The sequence below is a fragment of the Rhodamnia argentea genome, chromosome 8 (assembly GCF_020921035.1).
Source record: "Rhodamnia argentea isolate NSW1041297 chromosome 8, ASM2092103v1, whole genome shotgun sequence".
NCBI lineage: Eukaryota > Viridiplantae > Streptophyta > Magnoliopsida > Myrtales > Myrtaceae > Rhodamnia > Rhodamnia argentea.
Window position 1 is genome coordinate 2,874,528 of NC_063157.1, and position 18,421 is coordinate 2,892,948.

Sequence of the window (18,421 nt, forward strand, 5' to 3'; positions counted from 1 at the left end):
AATGTTGCGGCTGCCCAGCAGCTCATGTGTTGTGGAGCAAATAGTAAATCTAAGCTATGATACTTTTACACCTCATCTAATTGTTTGATCATAATGCATCATGTGGTTCAAGAATAACTAGAGTCAGGCAAAGAAAGAAACCAATAGGAATTCGAGATAATTTTTGTGTGCGTGGTGAGAGAATTGGATTCCATTTCTTGATTTCCCGATTTCCCTTTGGCCTTGGAAGAAGTAAGAGTTTTTTTTTTTTTTTTTTGGTCAAAGGAAGAAGTAGGAGTTGAAGTGATGAGAAACGAACTTTAAAAGGTAGAACTTCGCGGTGGCAAAGGGCATCTTCCCCTTGAGTTTATGTCAGACTTCTGTTTTTCAATAATCCGGAGGCACAGATGTGGAGACCTGGGTACTTAGAAGCCCATGAAGTATGCTGCGAGTCTTGTGGTTATCAATTGAGTTTGAGCCACTTTCTCCAAAGGTTATAATCTACACCATTTATTACTATATTTTGCTTCGTATCAACAGACAAGGCTTTAGACAAAAAAAAAAAAAAAACTGAAAAGACTAATATCTATTGACACCTAAATTTTGACTATTTATTTAATCATTTATTACATAAAAATTAGGGACCAACCTTAGTCCCAGATAAAATATTTAAATCATTCTCGCATAATTTACATATAAGTAAGTACAATTTTTTGCATTCCTATTTGCATATTTATCGGACTGACGACGGGTAAACTTACTGAGTGCTCTAAGCTTAATTAAATTAAATGGAGTGAACCCATGTAAAATTGGAAATGCGGTAGTGTCCATTGTTTCTCTCTCATGGGCGAAATTCACATTTGACTGAAAGAAGTGTTGATGATTATAATTCACGATGTTGTGGGTTTGAGTGTTGCTAAACCGCACACCATGCTAACGATTAATATGTCACAAATTAATGAGAACTGAACGAGTTTAATGTGCCGATACTTCTAAATTAGCTTTGAAGAATATGTTAACATCAGCTTAGTAATAAGTAATTCTAAAGACTTTTAGTGAGAAATCATCTCCTAAACATCAAATTACATAAAAACAAAAAAAATCTAACACTTTTATCCAAAAATTTTAGCTTTACTCAAAAGTTTTATAGGGCAAAAGATCGAAAGAGAATCTTTTTAGAAAAAAGAAATCTTTTAGGCCAGTTTTCATCTATTTGGTACTAGAGGCGTCAAAAAGCTTGAGCCAGCCGGACCCAATTCGGCCTGGCTAAAAAACTTAAGTGTATTTTGGGCCGGGCCTCGATATCGTTCCCCGTAAGGTTTGGCCCGAATTCGCCCAAAAGAAATGGATGCCCAAAAATTTAGGGTGTGTATAGTAATATTTCTGTTTGGTAAATCAACTTCCGGCCAAAAGTTAATTTTTTTACTTCTTCTCGGAAGCAAAAGTTGATTTTTTTACTTCTACTTCAGAAGTTATTTCTGATAAGAGAATTTCGTTTGGTAACGGTTGAAAATTTCTACTTTTGAAACATTATTAACACAAAATATTCTATGAGAAATTATTATCGACGGCCGAAAAATTTCTACTTCATTTTTGAACTTTTTAAATTTCTTTAAAAATATTTAAATTTTTTTTATTATTAAAATATTATTTATTTTTTACTCTGGTGGTCGGAGACAGCGACTTGACGTGGTGGTTGTTGGTTGGCGGCATAGGGCGACAGTTGGCGACGGTCGCAATCGGCGAAGATCGTGGCCAACGAAGGTTAGCAATGGCGGTGGTTGGTGGAGTCGGTGGTGGGTGACGGCTAGCGGAGGTCGACGATGATTAGCTATCGGGGGCAATTGGCGGGCGGCCGAGATTTGTGGGCGAGGGCAAGCGATGGTTTGTGGTTGGCGATGGTCGTGAGCGGCGACCGATGGAGGTCGATAATGGGTGGACGCCGGCGACGATCGGTGGCGGCGGAGGTTGGCGAAGGTGGGTATGATCGAAAAGAGGGTGAGAGCATAATAAAAAGAGAGTGAGATGAAAAGTATTTATTGAGTTGGAGAAGTTATTTTTTAACTTCTTAAATTGAGAAAAAAATAACTTCAGAAGTAAAAATTTACTTTAGAAGTAGAAATTTCTTTCGAAAATAAATTTTTTTATCAAATAAATTTTTATTTTAGAAATTACGTTATTAAATAAATTTCTGCTAAAAAAATCTTTCGTAGCATAAATTCACTTCCAAAAAGTGCTGTCATCACCCCCGTACGGACCTAGCTCTTCTTCCATGACTTCGTCTCATAAAAGTCCTCCTTAGTTTGCCTCATGATCGCGATCTTCTCCTCGGTGTATGTCGCGCTCGCCGAGGACGAACCGGTCGACGGACCTTGGTGCCGAACCGACGGCGTCTGCCGATCCGGCTGCGACGGGCCGGATCAGTCCGGTACCTACAAATTGGGATTGAGACAACGAGCTTTGGATCAGTCCAGTTGCCAGTGCACAAAAGGACATCTAAGCAAGGATGTTATTTTCTTAGCATTCCAACAGATGAATTGGAATCCTAAGGCAATTGCCACCCTGTCTCTTGTGTGCAAGTGGTTTGATGATATTGCTAAAAGAGTGTTATGCAAGGATTTTTGTCAAACTATAGCTCCTAAAATGATGCTCAATGTGCAATCTAGTGGTAGCCACAGTTTTGATGGGACTGATGGTTGTACTTAATTTTTATTCATAAATAAAATAGTCCATTGAATGTTTTTCGTTTTTTTCCTGTTGAAAAGGAAAATTCTTTTCCAGCTCAAAAGTGCATTGTTATTAGATCTTCTTTTTATTGTGGTTAGTGCATCTTTGGGAGCTCAGAAATAATACACAATCGAACCCACTAAGCTGACTTAATTTTGTCATCTTCCTCTGCTTGACTTGATAAAAAGGTCTTTTTTTTTTTAGACAAGGGATGAGTTGGTCTTTGTCCTTCAATGAGAACATTTTCTGGAAATGGAGATGTTGGCTCTTGTCCGTAGTAAACAAATCATCATGTGCTTTTTGAAGTGATTGGTGAAGTTGATGGCCTGAGTTCACTCTTCAAAGACTTCCTGCTTTTTTCCTTGCTAGTTCCCATGATGATTGACACATCAGCAGTCATATGAGAAGTTGGGGAGAGCACAAGATGATCTCTGGTAGGAATCTATATTGGGTGCTTCTCCAGGTGTCAAATGCTCCTAACTAGTTGTTTGAAATGATTGACGTTTGGTTCGTTCATTTAGAGTTCTGACTTTTAGAGAGAGGATGCTGCGCTGAGTTTAAGTAGCTTTGGGGATGTACCGAGATTGATGTTTTCGTCCAAGCTAATCCTCCTGGTTCAAATCTAAGTGGCCTTGTTTCATGCAGAGTTTCCAGAAACTCGAAATCATCCAATTTGCTGCTTCAGGCTAACCCTTCTTCGCAAATTGGTTTTCCATCTGGTCAAATGGACTTGTTTTGTGTGGCAGTCAATTGACAATGTTGTAATACTAAGTTTAATGTAAGATACTAAAAAACTCGATGGCAGCAATAGAGCGAATATTTTGCTTTCCTATCAAGTTAGTAGTTAGTATTTTAGTGGCCTTGGTTTATGTTGTAATGCAGGTGCTTTTGTGCACTGGTCTGATGCCTATGTATTTTCTATTCCTGGTCCAATTCATAGAAACTTGTCCAGCCAATGCTTCTGCAAGCTGTGGCATAATTGCCCGATGCAAGGCATACCTATTTTGTCCGTCTCTATTTGTAACTGTCCACTTCGATCTCAATCCTTTGGAGCTTGGCTGACATGCTTGAATTTCAGGTACGAGGAATACAGAGACTCCTGAAGAGACCTAGACCACAAACTTCAAAATCTTGGAAGCTGCTCACAAATGGAAGAAGCAAAAGCTTTCTTCAGCTAACAGATTGACCGATCCAGCTTGTGTACAGTTGGAGTTGGAATTGGTCTTCAACAATGTGTATATGGTGCACTCCCTCTCAGGCGCTGACCGTGGATTATTGGCATTTCTCTCCCCAAAACGAATTCGTGTTTAAGGTTAAGATTGTTTGATCAAATGTCAGCTTTCTGTTCATCCTGCTGAAAGGGGATTTACTTGGGCGTTAATTCCACTATTAATCTTATGTATAAACCAGAGCTTGTGATGACATTCGCCTCAAATGTTTCAACGAGTATACCAATAGCTGTATAAGCCAAAATTTATGATCTGCTCTGAGAAAGATACTACTTGTGTTCATTTTGATTGGGATGTTTTGCAAAATTTCCATTTTCAAATGAGGTAATGGATAAGTATCATTTTTGGCATGATTTCAGGAATGTTTGTCCTGATAGTCTTTCTTGCTTAAGGGTGCTTGTGATCATGAATTTTGTTTGCCATGGACATCAAAATTATTTTATGATGGAGCTTGGTGTGATTCTGCTGGTTGAATGAAGTCATTCCAATTACTTTACTTCCATTGTTCATTTTCTCGAAACTTATTTGGCCACCACAATCTAATGGAAATTTTCTCCGAGTGCATGTGAAGTTTGGATTTTGAATTTCTTTTGGTTTTAATGGCATTTGGATTCAAGCTGACAGAGTTTAGAGGGAGTATGAGAACAGCTTCATAGCTCAAGCAATATCGAAAAAATGAGTACAATCTAAAGCTTTTTCAAATTTAAGTCTCAAGTAATTTTGATTTTATCCATCGTGAAATCGAGCTCTTTTCGTTGATCTCGACTTATATGATGAATATAACATAAGTATTGAATTCTTGAAATCTATGGGATTTTGGAGCTTGATTAAAAAAAAACAAAAATAAAAAACCTGAATCGACTTGACCCGATCCGAATATCTTGGACTTATATGATTAGGGTATTAGGTCGGCCCGGGCCGGGTCGAGCTTGGGGCTGTTTGGTTTCAGGCCAAGTCAGGCCTATATGAGTCCCGGCCCAACCCCACCCATTGACACCCTGGTCGTTACTTTCCCTGTCTCCATTAGGCCTCATGTTTCATGTTGAATCATTTGGCATTGGCTTATTTGTTTGTCGGCAAACATGTCTTGCAGTCCTAATGAGGGCATGGAGGCTGTCGGAGGTGGTCTCCTCTTCAGGTGATGCGTGGAAGGAGTGGGAGCTGAGAGGTGCAGTCTGCTTGAGCTTCACCCTCCTAATCGTCGTTTGTCGGCCACCTATTGGCCGATTCGGTTGCGATCTATGTGCTTGGCTTGATCTCCAACATGATGAGGGAAATCAAAACCGGCAAATCGATGGACCCACATGCATAGCTAATTACTTTTTGGGTGCCATTTCTGTTGTTGCATTTGGGGGCCCCTGACACAATTAGTGCCTACGCCATGGGAGACAACAAGCTCCGGCTCAGGCATTTGCTAGTGTTGGTGGAAGTAGGTGGGCTTGGCGGTTTATGTTCTTGTAATGACGTGTACTCATATTAGCCTACCACTCATCGTCATTCTTACACTGCTCTCAGGTATCTATAAGTACGGCGAGAGAGTTTGGGTCCTCCCTGCCACCAGAACTGTATCATCGCTCTTCGCTTGAAGAGGAGCACCAAGGCGACACATTGAGAATGAGATGGTGAGTCTACAAATAAAGCCCCAGCTTGTATAGACGGCCTTTGCTTTTGCATAGGATACGTCGTAAGGCCCAGTTCAATTCCAATGACATTCTTCATTGGGCTTGACTTTGAAAATGTTTTCATTGGGCTTGTCATGCAATATCGATTGGCATCGCGTTTAGAATGATCTACAAAAAGGCACTGACGGGTGTTGTCCAAGCTGCCGGCCACTAGCAGTGCGCGCACATTGCGCTTGTATTCTTGGTTCTCGGAGATCCCAGAAGATCGCCGATCGCATGATTTATCATTCCTCGACAATCTTGTTGGAATACTTTTGGTGGGGTTATACCTACGGTGAGAGGGGTGGTATACCTTTGGCAAGAGGGTTTGTGTCCTCCATGCCGCTCACTCCCTCGCCGAATCCCGACCCCGTTAAATGCGAGTTGAAGAGGGTCGAGGGTACAACATCGTGCCTCATCAAGATGATGTGGTGATTGTGATGAAATCATGTGATCGGTGATCTTCTGTGACAGAAATTAAGATCCAAGAAGGATCTACAAGAATCAAGAATACAAGTTCGATGTACACGTCCTGCTAGTGGCCTGTAGCTTGGTTGACAGTAGTTAGTGCCTTCTCGTAGATCATTTCTCCAGCTTGGAGAAATGTGATGCTTGCTTGTCGATACTGCGTGACAAGTCCAATGAAGACATTTTCAAAGTCATTGAAATCGAATTGGGCTTCATCAATGTGTTTTATGCGAAGGCAAAGACGTTATATATGAGCTGGGTCTTTATTTGTAAGCTTGCCATTTCATTCCTGAGATGTGTTGTGCTAGTGTTCTCCTTTACAAGTGAGAAGAGATGATACAGTTGCTGGCGGAACGGAGCATCCAAACCCTCTTGCTGTACTATTAGGTAACTGAGAGCAGTATCAGAATGGCGAGGAGTAGTAGGCTAGGATGAGTCCACGCCATTGCTAGAACATAAACTGTCAAGCCCGCCTGGTTCGCCAGCAAATGCCTGAGCCAGAGCTTATTGTCTTCCATGGCGTAGGTGTCAATCGTGTCGCAGCCCCCCAAGTGTAGCAACAGAAATGGTGCCCGAAAGGTGCTTAGCTCTTCGTGCGGGTCCATCGATTTGCTGGCCTTGATTTCCCCGATCATGTTGGAGATCAAGCTGAGCGCACAGATCGCAACCGAATCGGCCAATAGGTAGGTCGACCATGTGTCTATCCTGATCCAAGCGCATGGTACGCACTAGCGGCGGTTTCCTAGACACACGAGGACTATTTGGAGGGTGAGGCTCAAGCAGACTGTACCTCTTAGCTCGCGGTTTCCAAGAAAAACGAGGACGATTTGGAGGGTGAGACTCAAGTAGACTGCACTTCTCAGTTCTACTCTTCGTGTGGCGTGTGAAAGGAGTGTACGCTTGAAACGAACCCAATCTCACCCTGAACCGAATATGAGCTGAACAAAAAATCCGGTTCAATTCTTGGCTCCTCCTCCGGTTTCTCGCATTTCGTCTTGTCACATGTTAATGTTGATGGATGCATTTGTGTGATTGTTGATGGCTGCGTTTGTGACCTCCGAATTCGCAATTTTGATGATTCCGGTGTTCGGGGTTTTTGTCCAAGTAAGATGATATAGTGTGAACATTTAATCACAACCCGATTTTGTCTTCTTGTGGGGTCGGACTGTGTTGTTAGACAAGGGATTTAGGTCGCAGGAAGTGGTTTGTTTATTTCGTTTTTGCAGCTAGGGTCCTGCAGTGCTTGCCCTTCTGTTGTGTAGTTGCGATTTCTTTGTTAGATAGTGTGGAGACATCTTTTGAAGTATGTTAGTTATCAGGAAGGTGGAAATGAGGTGCAGCTTCTTGTCTTTCATTCTTCAGTTCCATCTATCAGAAAACAAATGATCTGTGCAGTTTGTATGTTCGCCCATCGCCACCCATTAGGTATTGATTCTAGTGGAGTTAGCTGTTGTTGTTGACCTTTTCTTTTATAAGGAAATAATTCCGTTTTGGATTGTTTTTACTGGAGCAATATTTGGATAAGTCTAAGAACAATACTAGATCATGCTAGACATGATGGAAGAACACAGCCTTAAGCTATTGAAACTGAAAGGTATGCTGCGGGGTCCAAACATGATCTAATTCAACGTGAAAATGTATTTATTTTTCAGCTTCAGCTTATGGGGTGATCTGTAAATTGCTCTAATTCCCTTGTGATACTAGGAAGAACTGAGAGCAAATTACCACTTATATTACAACTTACAAGCTTCTATCTGGTAAATGTCACCACTTATATTACAACTTACAAGTTTCTATCTGGCAAAGGTGAACCGCTACTTGACCGTAGAATCTTCCTTTGATAGCCTTTTCCAAGACTGGGCACTTCTACAGCCACTGCAAGACGCCACGTCATTTCACTCTTCTTTGGCTGTGTAAGCTTACTTATCCTCCATCAGTCCACTTCATGAGGGATTGGGTCAATATCTTGAGTTGATGGACTTACGTGGAATGCTTAAGCTGTAGCTCGTTTACCTTACATCCTAAAGGAGAGAACAGAGAAGCTCCCTACAAACGGTTTAAATGGAACTAAAAGAATGTAAGAAGGAAAATAAAAAAAATATTCTTCTTCTCCAAAACATTATGCTCTGCAGAATATTTTGAATTTCCATTTAATCTCTGTGAATATTCCTTAAGCAGGATATGGACTTAATTTCTTTTATATTCATCTGTCTTCCTATACTTCTGTTAAGCACATGGCTGTTGTTCGTGTAGGGTTGCTTTAGATAGGGTATGCGAGAAACTTCTGATGATTAGTCAAGCAGAAGGAAAAGGACTTATTGAGGAGATGGAAAAATTATGGGTCATGGGGGAATGATTCAAGGACTGGGATGGTGAATTATGCGGTGAAGCCTGTGGCATCTTGGAATTTTTGGAATCCGGTTATTAGTGAGCATGAACAAGGTTAAAAACTAGCAAAAGAGGACACTTAGTTTGGGGGATTGGGGCTGGTGGCAGGGAATAAGATTGGATCACGACAAAGATGGGCCGGAATTATATTTCTTCAGAGATTACTTGTAATGCCGTGTTGACAAGATTTAACAAGTTCACATATAGATGTTGTAATGTGCAAGCATGATAAATTGCTATTTTGTGGCATGGCATGGCTTGAAGGAGTAACCATTGCAAATGTTGAAATTTTAAATATTTGCGGTCATCATTATTTAACAAGATGTGAAAATAGGGAATACTTTCATAGAATACATCCTCAAGAATGGTAATTGGTTGTGGATTTTGTTTTATTCCTTATCTAGCTTATTTAGTTGGAATATTTGATCTTTCTCTTTGTCCCGGGAAACTTTCAGATTATCCATTTTTGTGAAGCTCCTGCTGGGCGCTGAGTCATTCTGTCTTCAGAATTTTGATCAATGCTCGAGCTACGCGTTAATGAATATCCTGACTAGATCACAGAAGTTTTTGTTGGGACTTGATGTTAGAAGCTGGTTATTACAGCTTACTATTATTGCTTTAATGGTGTAATTTAGTTTGTATATCATGAATCCTTTTGGAGTGGCTGTTTGTTGGACTCTTTGTTAATCTTCTTTCTGATCTTGTCTTGCCCATTATGGATAATTTTTTGCTCGTATCTTGGTTCATCTTTGCCTGCTTAATGGATATTAGTATGGTATGTCTTTGTCTTTGGTTTAGAATACTCTCAAGCAAAGCAACGTTATTCGTTCTTTCTTTTGAATTTTCTTTTCCCCCTATTGTTCTGCCGATAGAACCAATTGCAAGTGGAAATGTGCCTCATAGTTTTGATCCAAGTACTTGCCGCAGTGTAAGTCTTTGTCAAGTCTTTCCTTCATGCTGTTATTTCCATTTCTCTGTTTCAACCGCCTGTTTGTCCGTTTATCATGTTTCTTTGGTTACCTTAAATTGAGGCTATGTAAGGCTCAGAGTAAGGCTCAGATTTGTGCTGTGGTAATTGTCATATATATTAAAATCTTCTGACATTAAGACTTTTGCTTGAAGATGCACCGGAATATTTCTTTTGGGTTTTCTCTCATCTTTGTTTTAACTTAACTCAGGGACACTAGGAGTTCATTTTTTTGTTTTCAAATTCTCGAGTTAGAAACTTATTGTTCTTGGTATTCGTTGTATAATGCAGCTATGTGGGCAACATTCATACTCAGGTGACAGAGCCACTTCTTCAAGAGGTTTTTGCTGGTACAGGTCCTGTTGAGGGCTGCAAACTTATTAGAAAGGAGAACGTATAGGTTTCGATTTGGAAGTTAGATATGCTATCTGTATTTGGGTTTTGATGAAATTGCCGAAGCACCTGGAAAAATTGAACAGAAATGATAGAATATGTTGCTTCACTTGCTTGGATATTGTCTATTGCTAACAATTTTCTTTTCCGTTCTGTACACAGTCGTCCTATGGGTTTATTCTCTACTTTGATCAAAGATCCGCTGCTGTTGAGATTCTTTCTCTGAATGGACGGCATCTGTGAGTAGAAACTATACTGGATTTTCAGTTTCCGATGTTGCAATTACAACTTGAGCATTCATGCCATTGGATTACTCTCTTTTTGCTGAGCTTGTCCCATTCCACGGCTTGCAGATTTGGGCAACGCCTTAAAGTTAATTAAGCATATGCCTGTGGTCAGAGAGAGGACACTTCAGGTTTGCTCTGGTTCTTGTTCTACAATAGCTTATTATTACTCCTCATGGTGCTATAATACATATCTTCATCGATGCTTCATATAACTACTTTTTGAATGTGTAGGCCATTTCAACATTTTTGTTGTTGACCTCAGTGCTGATGTGATGGATGCCATGTTGTTTGTGTCACATCCGAAATCCATGAAGAATGGGGCCATGATGCGACAATCCTTCCATCTGAAGGACGTAGCATCAAACCACTCAAAATCCTCCCCATCGGTATCGCTCTCGCTCTAGTGGCCGCTAACTGGAGAACCTGGAAAAATGGGAATGAAAGGAGGGGGAGCAACCATAGCTTAGTGAGTAATGTGTATATCTTCTGAGCAGATCGAGCACCCACTATGCATATATACAAAATCATAACAAACTCAATACTTTGATTCATAATGTACATGCAATTTCAAATATAAGTTATTTGCTTTTAGCAAATATTTGTACGCATATGGTCAAAATGAACGTTGAAATACACAATCACAAAATAGTAAAATACTACGACACATTATTTTCAAATGTTGCAGTTCGTACATAGACAATACCAAAAGCAGGTTATATCTTTCCACAAGACCATATACATATCACAGATTCTCATTATAGCATATGTACAAGGTCAAAAACAAGTTTTATCTTTTTAACAAACTCATTTCCTCAGTAATATCAAAACAGAACGTCAATGGTTTATTCCATTGATTAGTCTCATCAAATCACACGTCGATGGTCCATTCCGTCGACTAATCTTAAATCACATGTCAATGGTCCATTTCATTGATCAATATCATCAAAAACATATGTCAATGGTTTATCCATTGGTCAATCTCGTAATCTGGGCAAAACATGTCGGTGGTCTATCTATTGGCCAATCTCGTAATCTGGTCAAAACATGTCAATTGTCTATCCATTGACTAATCTCGTGATCTCGTCAAAACATGTCAATGGTCTATCCATTGATCAATCCCGTGCTCAAGAATCCAACCATAGTCGCGCATTACACCTCGTGACAAAAGGCGACCAAGATTCCCCCTTAGCAAGGTCTCCACCTACAATGTCGATGGCTTGGCCCACAAGAGTATTCTAAACTAGTATGCACATACTCACAAATCCTTCAAATGGGTTCACAAAAATCTTGAGCACCACAAACTCATAACAATAGCATCCTCCAAAATTCACAAAGCTAAACCAAAATATACTTGCATATATTATCAATCGGTTTTACAAATCGAAACACACAATCTTTCCACAAACACAACTCAATTTATCGATTTTTTCTTAATAAATACCCATAACTATCCCTAAACCAATCCATAACGTAATATGTATATATTAACTTTCACAACACCTCTCAAACAAGTTTCTCAAATCACCCTCAAATGATCAAAGAGTAGTAAATGCTTGATCCATATTTTTATGTAATAAAAATGTCATTTTGTAACTCCTAATGCATCTAATTCATATCGCCTTCGAAATATGAGTTTATAAATTCGAAGAAGAGATAGCGCCACTCACATGAGAAAGTCGAAAACCAACCTACGATAGTTAGTCGAGCCAACGCATTTGTCTGTCTATCAAATAATTGAAAAAGGATATCAAAAACTGAGTAAAACAAGATTCTAACAAACGGCTTGACTAAACTAAGCTTGTTCATCGATAAAATGACATCTACGAGCCATCAAAAACCTCGCCCATAGTGAAAGACCATTATCGTCTGCTACGTATAGCTTGCGTGCTAAAATCGTTTGCGCCATAACTTCCTCCTTCAAACTTCGCTTCAAGCAAACTTATAGTCTAGAAAAACCTTTCGTTGTACTACAAGATCCCCAACTTAACCCACTCACAAATTAGCCCGAAACAGATGAAACTCAGCCCCGAAGTGTACTGTTCGCTACTGTTCAGTACGCCCACCTAACTTAAAAAATTCGCTCCGGACAAACCGTAGCTCCATTTCAAGATTCGTCAAATCCCGCAGCTTCACAACACCCTAAAGTTTCACTCTTATACAAAAATGCAGTCCAGCAACTCCTCAATTGAATCTCACAGCTCAAAATCAATCAAACCTCAAATTTGTGCCTTAATTTTGAAAATTCCTTCAACTGAACAAATAAAGGGGTAAAGGACTTACCGGACGTTGCTAACGGAGTTAATTGTTGACTCACCGAGACTCCTTGAGCGTGCATGCAAGAAATCCCTTTCTCTTTCTTTCCTTCTATTTTTTTTCTACGTACTCTCTATCTCTCTCTCCCCTTCGAAGCTATTCTAATTTTCCTCATTTCACGACTCCACCAGCAGAAGCTTCATTTTGTTTTCTTCAGATGAGCTGAGGCCTTCCTTAAAAGATGGACTTATGGGCTCACTTTTTCTGTAATTTCTTTATCTCTTTTTTTTTTTTTTTGGACCATTTCTTACAGTTTGCATGCTTTTCTGTTTATCCCAGCTGTTCGTAAGTTTCACATCTCCTTATCTTGCTTTTTTTTTTTTTTTTTTTTGCTGTAAGTGCAAACTTTCTAGTACAAGAGAAATTGTAAAAAGACATTATGATGGCAGTATGCATTCCCGTCAGTCAAGCCCAAATAACTGTGGTAGTAAATTGTACCATTGTGCTAAAACACAGAGATGCTCGGGTTATGTGGGATCAGAAGACTGGATGTTCAATGGGGTTTGGCTTTGTTTCTTTCAGGAACCAACAGGTGCTTCATTGCATTCTCCTGAACCTATTGTTGTTTCCTACATCTATAAGTTCTGCATCCATTGGACACATACATATTCTGTTGTTCTTAATCACCAGTATTAAGGTTGTCTGTTTGTTTGTGGTGGTTCTGTTGGCATTCAGGATGCCCAGATTGTAATATACGATTTGACTGGTAAACTTTCTGCCTTCTGAAGAAAACTGTTTTTCTCACATTTACATGTGTTATGGCCGTCTATGTTAAGGAGATTGCCTTCTTTATCTTGGTTACTGGAATAGTGAAACAGACGAACTATTGATACTGAAGTTCAGATTTTCTTAAACAGACTTTTGAAACTTCCAGACATCCTTCTTATCTTTGTCTATAGTAACTAGTTGCTAGATGGAAAACTCTTTCTTGGATCATAATCATGCTGTTTCCCTGAGATACCTAGATTGGCTTGATGTGTTGGGGGCGAGATATTAAGGGTGGTCCACAATTTTGAGCCATTTTTCAATCGTAAATATATGTGGTTGTCTTTTGCCAAAAGAAAAGGAAATTTGGGGTTGTCACTAATTTTATTTGATTTTTGTTCCATTCGTAGTTTTCATAAAAATCGGTGTGGTTGTCCACTCCAAGCACATTGTTGTCACAATGGCGATTTTTTTTTTTTCACAAATAGGTGGTGCCTTTTTTCTTTGCTACTTTGTGAGCACATTGATTACTGTAGATTGGGATGATGATCATATTGAATAGGGCCTGTGGGTTTATTAAGGATCACTTTCTGGTAGAAATTTGGACATAATAAGAAGTTGGCAACAGTTGAATTATTTTGGATAGTATAGTGGTAGTTCAGCGGTTCAGTGAAATGCCAGAAAGTTGAACATTCTTCCCTGGTAATAACATGATGGCTAGTTCTTTTTACGGTCTCCATGTAAATTCAAGTTACATTTGCTTTATATTCAGGTTAATGGCTTGGCAGCAGACAGGCATGTTGCAATTGGGCGACAAAGGGTGCTGGTGGCATGGAAGATAAAGCGGAGCTCTGATGCCAAAAGTGTGGTGGAGCTCTGTTGCAGTTGGGCGACAAAGGGTGCTGGTCGCATGGAAGATAAAGCAGAGCTCTGATGCCAAAAGTGTGGTGGAGCTATCTAATGGCTCATCAGGTTAGCCATTTTTGAAACAAAACTTTCTTGGATTCATCTTGGTTGCTATGCGATGCTCGAAGGAACGGGCATTTTAAGTTTTACTGCCTAGAGTCATTGTATTATCAACTGTTGTAGGCATTTTCCTTCTCGTGATTGTTTCACGTATCATCTACCCTCTTTTTGTCATTGCAGAGGATGGTAGGGAGGGTACAGAGTGATGCTCCGGAAAATAATAATCAGTAGACAACTGTTTATGTAGGAAATTTAGCTCCAAAGTCAAGAGCGATCTCTCTTTCTTGTACTATCTTTCGGTGTTGCTGTCCATATGGCAGATTTTTAAGTAATTCGGGGCAAATCAAAGCGGTTTTTCCAGATTATCTGTAAGGAAAACTCATATCTTCATCATGAACTGGGGGTACAGTAAACTTTGCATCGCGGGTTCTTAAAGTTACACTTGACATCGTCATATTGACATTACTACATTAGCCATCTGTGTTTTATTCTTCTGCAACCAGTAATAAAGTTATATCCAAAGAAACTGTAATTCTTTGTTTTTATAAAGTCTAAATATGCATCAACCATCTGTGTACTTTTGCAGTAGCATAATGCCCTTCTTTAGTTATAACTAGTCAAGAAGCCCGTCCTATGCATGGGTCTCTTTTTTATTGTTATAAATAACTTATAGTTCAAGCAAGTGTTTGAAGAGCTCAAGAAATTGAATTATCACAAAAAGGATGAGGATTTGGACTTGTCACTTTAGTACTGATCCAAATTATTTTCTATATAATGAAGAAGAAATCAAAGTGCAGAGCTTGTTCTGATTCTTTTCATGTTTTTTTCATATCAGATTGAATAGTATTCCTTTCCTCTTTATTAGTTAATTTGATGCTAACTTTTGCAATAACTAAATTTGGATGTATTGTATTACATTCTTTGAGTGCCAACATTATGAGGAGACAAAATCTCACAAACAGATTAGATAATTTCAGTTTACAAAATTCAACAATGATTAGAAGTCAAATTAGAATTAGATGTGAAAAAATTGCTCTAATTAATTTCAACTGAAATTGCGTGTAAGAAAAGAAGTAATTTTTTAAATGCTAATTCCATGCACCCTATTTATCTTGTTCTACAAATCTTAACTTGCTTACATGATAATTGTTATCTAAAAATTAAGTAGTAAATCAAATTATATTAGAGATTTGGATTGATCTTTTTTTGTTTTTACTATTTGAGCTTTGACTTCTGTTTAATGTTGACCACTTCGAATTTCTAAAACTAAATAAATACAAACTTTTGAGATCCCTTGAAGTCATGTAATTTTTTTTTTGGTAAATTCTTGCTCTTTAAATTTCGTGAAAGATGCTTCTTTTTCTTTAGATTGAAAGAAAAATATAAGAAAGAAAGGTTGAATAAAAAACGATAGTTCATTTAGTGAAACATGTTTTCTTGATTTGTTTAGTTAGTGGGACATGAGAACTCAAAAAGAGAACCGCATGCCAACACTGATAGTCCCCTGGCTTTTGCACTAAGACACGTATACAGTATTTGATTAAGTTAACTCTAACTAATGCAACCACATTTTGGGTCTATACCAGAATAATTTTTTAGACTAATTTATTCTGTTATACTTTTTATTATAAACTATCTGATGTCAGTGCTACATTAGTTCATACTTTGTAGCCTTATTTAGAGGAGAGAATTCAGGAAGTGGGTGTGTGAAGAGTAGGTGAATGAGTAGAGAGGAAGAGCTGATGAGCTTATTCTATCAAAGTTAAACTTACTTATATGGAAAATGGCTCCAACAATTTGCAAGTTTAAATTGGCCTTTCAAGTGAATAAAATGACAATTGTAAGTATTTGAATTTTTGGTGATGGGCATTTACAGGGATTGTGGAGTTTATGAAGTAGGAGGTAGTTTTGCGAACTATGACTTGTAAAGTGTTATTTCTTTTGAAATGATAGAGTGCATTTTACCCCATGGAACATGATACCATGTGTAGTTTTCCCTTACGTCTTTTGTTCAAGTTTAGTTCACTGTGCTGCCTAGGAAAGGGTTTCATTATAACTAAGGAAGACTTTATGCTATAATTGCATCGTTGTAAATATATGTGCGTGCACGCGAGCTTGTATAAATTAACTGTGTAGGCTAATTTTAAGAAGTTATTTGTCTCCAACTTTTTTGGGGAAATTCTTAGTCATTTTAAATTTGCAGGTCACTCAGCTTGATCTTCATTGCCATTTTCATGCTCCTGGTGCTGGAGTGATTGAGGAGGTCCCGGTCCAAAGAAACAAAGGATTTGGTTTCGAGAGGTGTAGTACTCATGCAGAAGCAGCATTAGCCATTCAAATCGAAAATTCTGAGTCACTTCTATGCGGAAGACAAATTAAGGTGTGTTCTTGGGCTTGTTACTAATGCTCTTCATTTCTAATTTTTCATTTCATAGGGTGCTGATTAGAAAAGTATCTATTCCATATAAAATGTAGTGGAAGATTACTAATTTTGCAATCATGCTGATATAAGTGGAAGTACCACACTTCTTTTCTTTTCCTGGTCGTAAATCCGACCACCTCCCACAGTTATAACCTTGGTCGAAGACCTCATTTTTGTATACTACACCGAGAATTGAATGCAAGTTGTCTTTGAGTTTTGTGCATTTAAGTGACTACACTAAACGCTTTTGGATGAGGTTATTGCTCTTCGACTTAGGACGGATTTAAACTCAAATCTGTCAATGCTGTAGCTATTACTTCATCAGCATGTTGTGCGCCCACATGTTCGGCTGTACCTCTTATCCGCTACAAGGTTAAGCAAAGGTGGCATGTGTTATGGTAATAGAATGATTTTCTGGCAATACAAGTGGAGTGTTCTATCTTTTCAATAATTTGAAGGTTTCGGGGCATAGAGTTTAAGATATAATTGCTGTCCGCATCTTGGCAGTGGTAAAAATAGATCAGGGGCTCTAGCTTGTGAAAAACAGTAGTTAATACAAGACTTCCTCCCCCTGGTGTTTTCGATTGAACCAAAGCTGACTTCTGATTTGTTTGTGCTTGCAGTGCTCCTTGGGTAGCAAGCCTACTCCCCCAGGAACAAGCTCCAATCCCCTTCCTCCACCTGCTGCAGTGGCACCATTACCAGGCCTTTCTAGTGCTGAACTATTAGCCTACGAGCGACAGTTAGCAATGAGCAAGATGGGCGGCATGCATCCTCTCATGCGAGGACAGCATCCTCTCAAGCAGGCAGCGATGGGTATGGGAGTTGCTGGCGGAAGCCAGGCCATCTATGATGGTGGGACTCAAAATGTTGCTGCTGGCTTAATGGTTAAAGGGGGAAGAGAGAGAGAGAGAGAGAGAGAGGAACTTTTCTTGAGCTACATATATTACTGAGAGTTTATGACAACTAGGAAGTCGCCGATTTTTCTTTGCATGTTACCCTTGTCTGGGCATGTTACCATTGCATGTTACCCTTGTCTGGGCATGTTACCCAACTAGACTTTTCTGTGCATGTTACCCATGTCTGGGCATGTTACCCTTGTCAATCTGTTCTCTTCGTCTGTATGTCATTCTATTTATGTAGCTCTATGGTTGGCTTCTCAGAAATGAATCTCTCTTTTTACCATTTTCCCATGAGGTTCCGACGCATTTTATTTCTACTCAATCAAGGCGAATTTCCAATTTCGAAAACAGTGGAGACTTGCACTGGACAACCTTGTAGAGGCATATCCTACTATAGTCAACTCGCATTTCTAGAAACCGTGAGACTCGCTATTGAGGAATTGTAGACTCATTGATTAGTATAAGCCCACGCGATATCATTCTACTGTAGTATTATGATTAGGGTAATATCACGTTGTTCATATGCTTTCCGTCCATGGGTGGATGGGAATGGAGTGGTCTCGTTGCGGCAATGCCGATGCTCGCTGCACTGTGAGAACAAGTAGGATTGATGACTGGCTTTCAAAGCATCGGAGTAGTGGAACAAATAGTAACTCTAAGCTCTGACACTATCTCACCTCATCTAATTGTTTGATCATAATGCATCATGCGCTTCGTGAATAATTAGATTCAGGCAAAGAAATAAATCAATAGGAATACGAGATAACTTTTGCATACGTAGTGAGAGAATTGGATTTCATTACTTGATTTCTCGATTTCCTATGGCCTTAAAAGAAGTAGGAGTCGAAGTGATGGAAATGAACTTTAAAGGTAAAAGTTCGCGGTAGCAAAGGGCATCTTCCCCTTGAGTTTATGCCGGTCTTATAAGTTTTCGATAGTTCAGAGGCATAGATGTAGAGAGCTAGCTATTTAGAAACTCCTGAAGCATCTTGCATGTTTGAGTTTGAGTCACTT

General features: G+C 39.2%; 1 long non-coding RNA gene and 1 pseudogene across 1 annotated transcript; one reads left to right on the plus strand and one right to left on the minus strand.

Annotated features, from left to right (window-relative positions):
- Positions 1-6,134: 6,134 nt before the first annotated feature.
- On the plus strand, positions 6,135-17,674 carry LOC115737994 (annotated as a pseudogene).
- LOC125316130 lies at positions 11,719-12,517 on the minus strand. Its single transcript, XR_007199452.1, has 2 exons — positions 12,380-12,517; positions 11,719-12,166 (listed from the first exon to the last, which is right to left on the minus strand). It is a non-coding gene; the product is annotated as an uncharacterized LOC125316130 (long non-coding RNA).
- Positions 17,675-18,421: the final 747 nt, after the last annotated feature.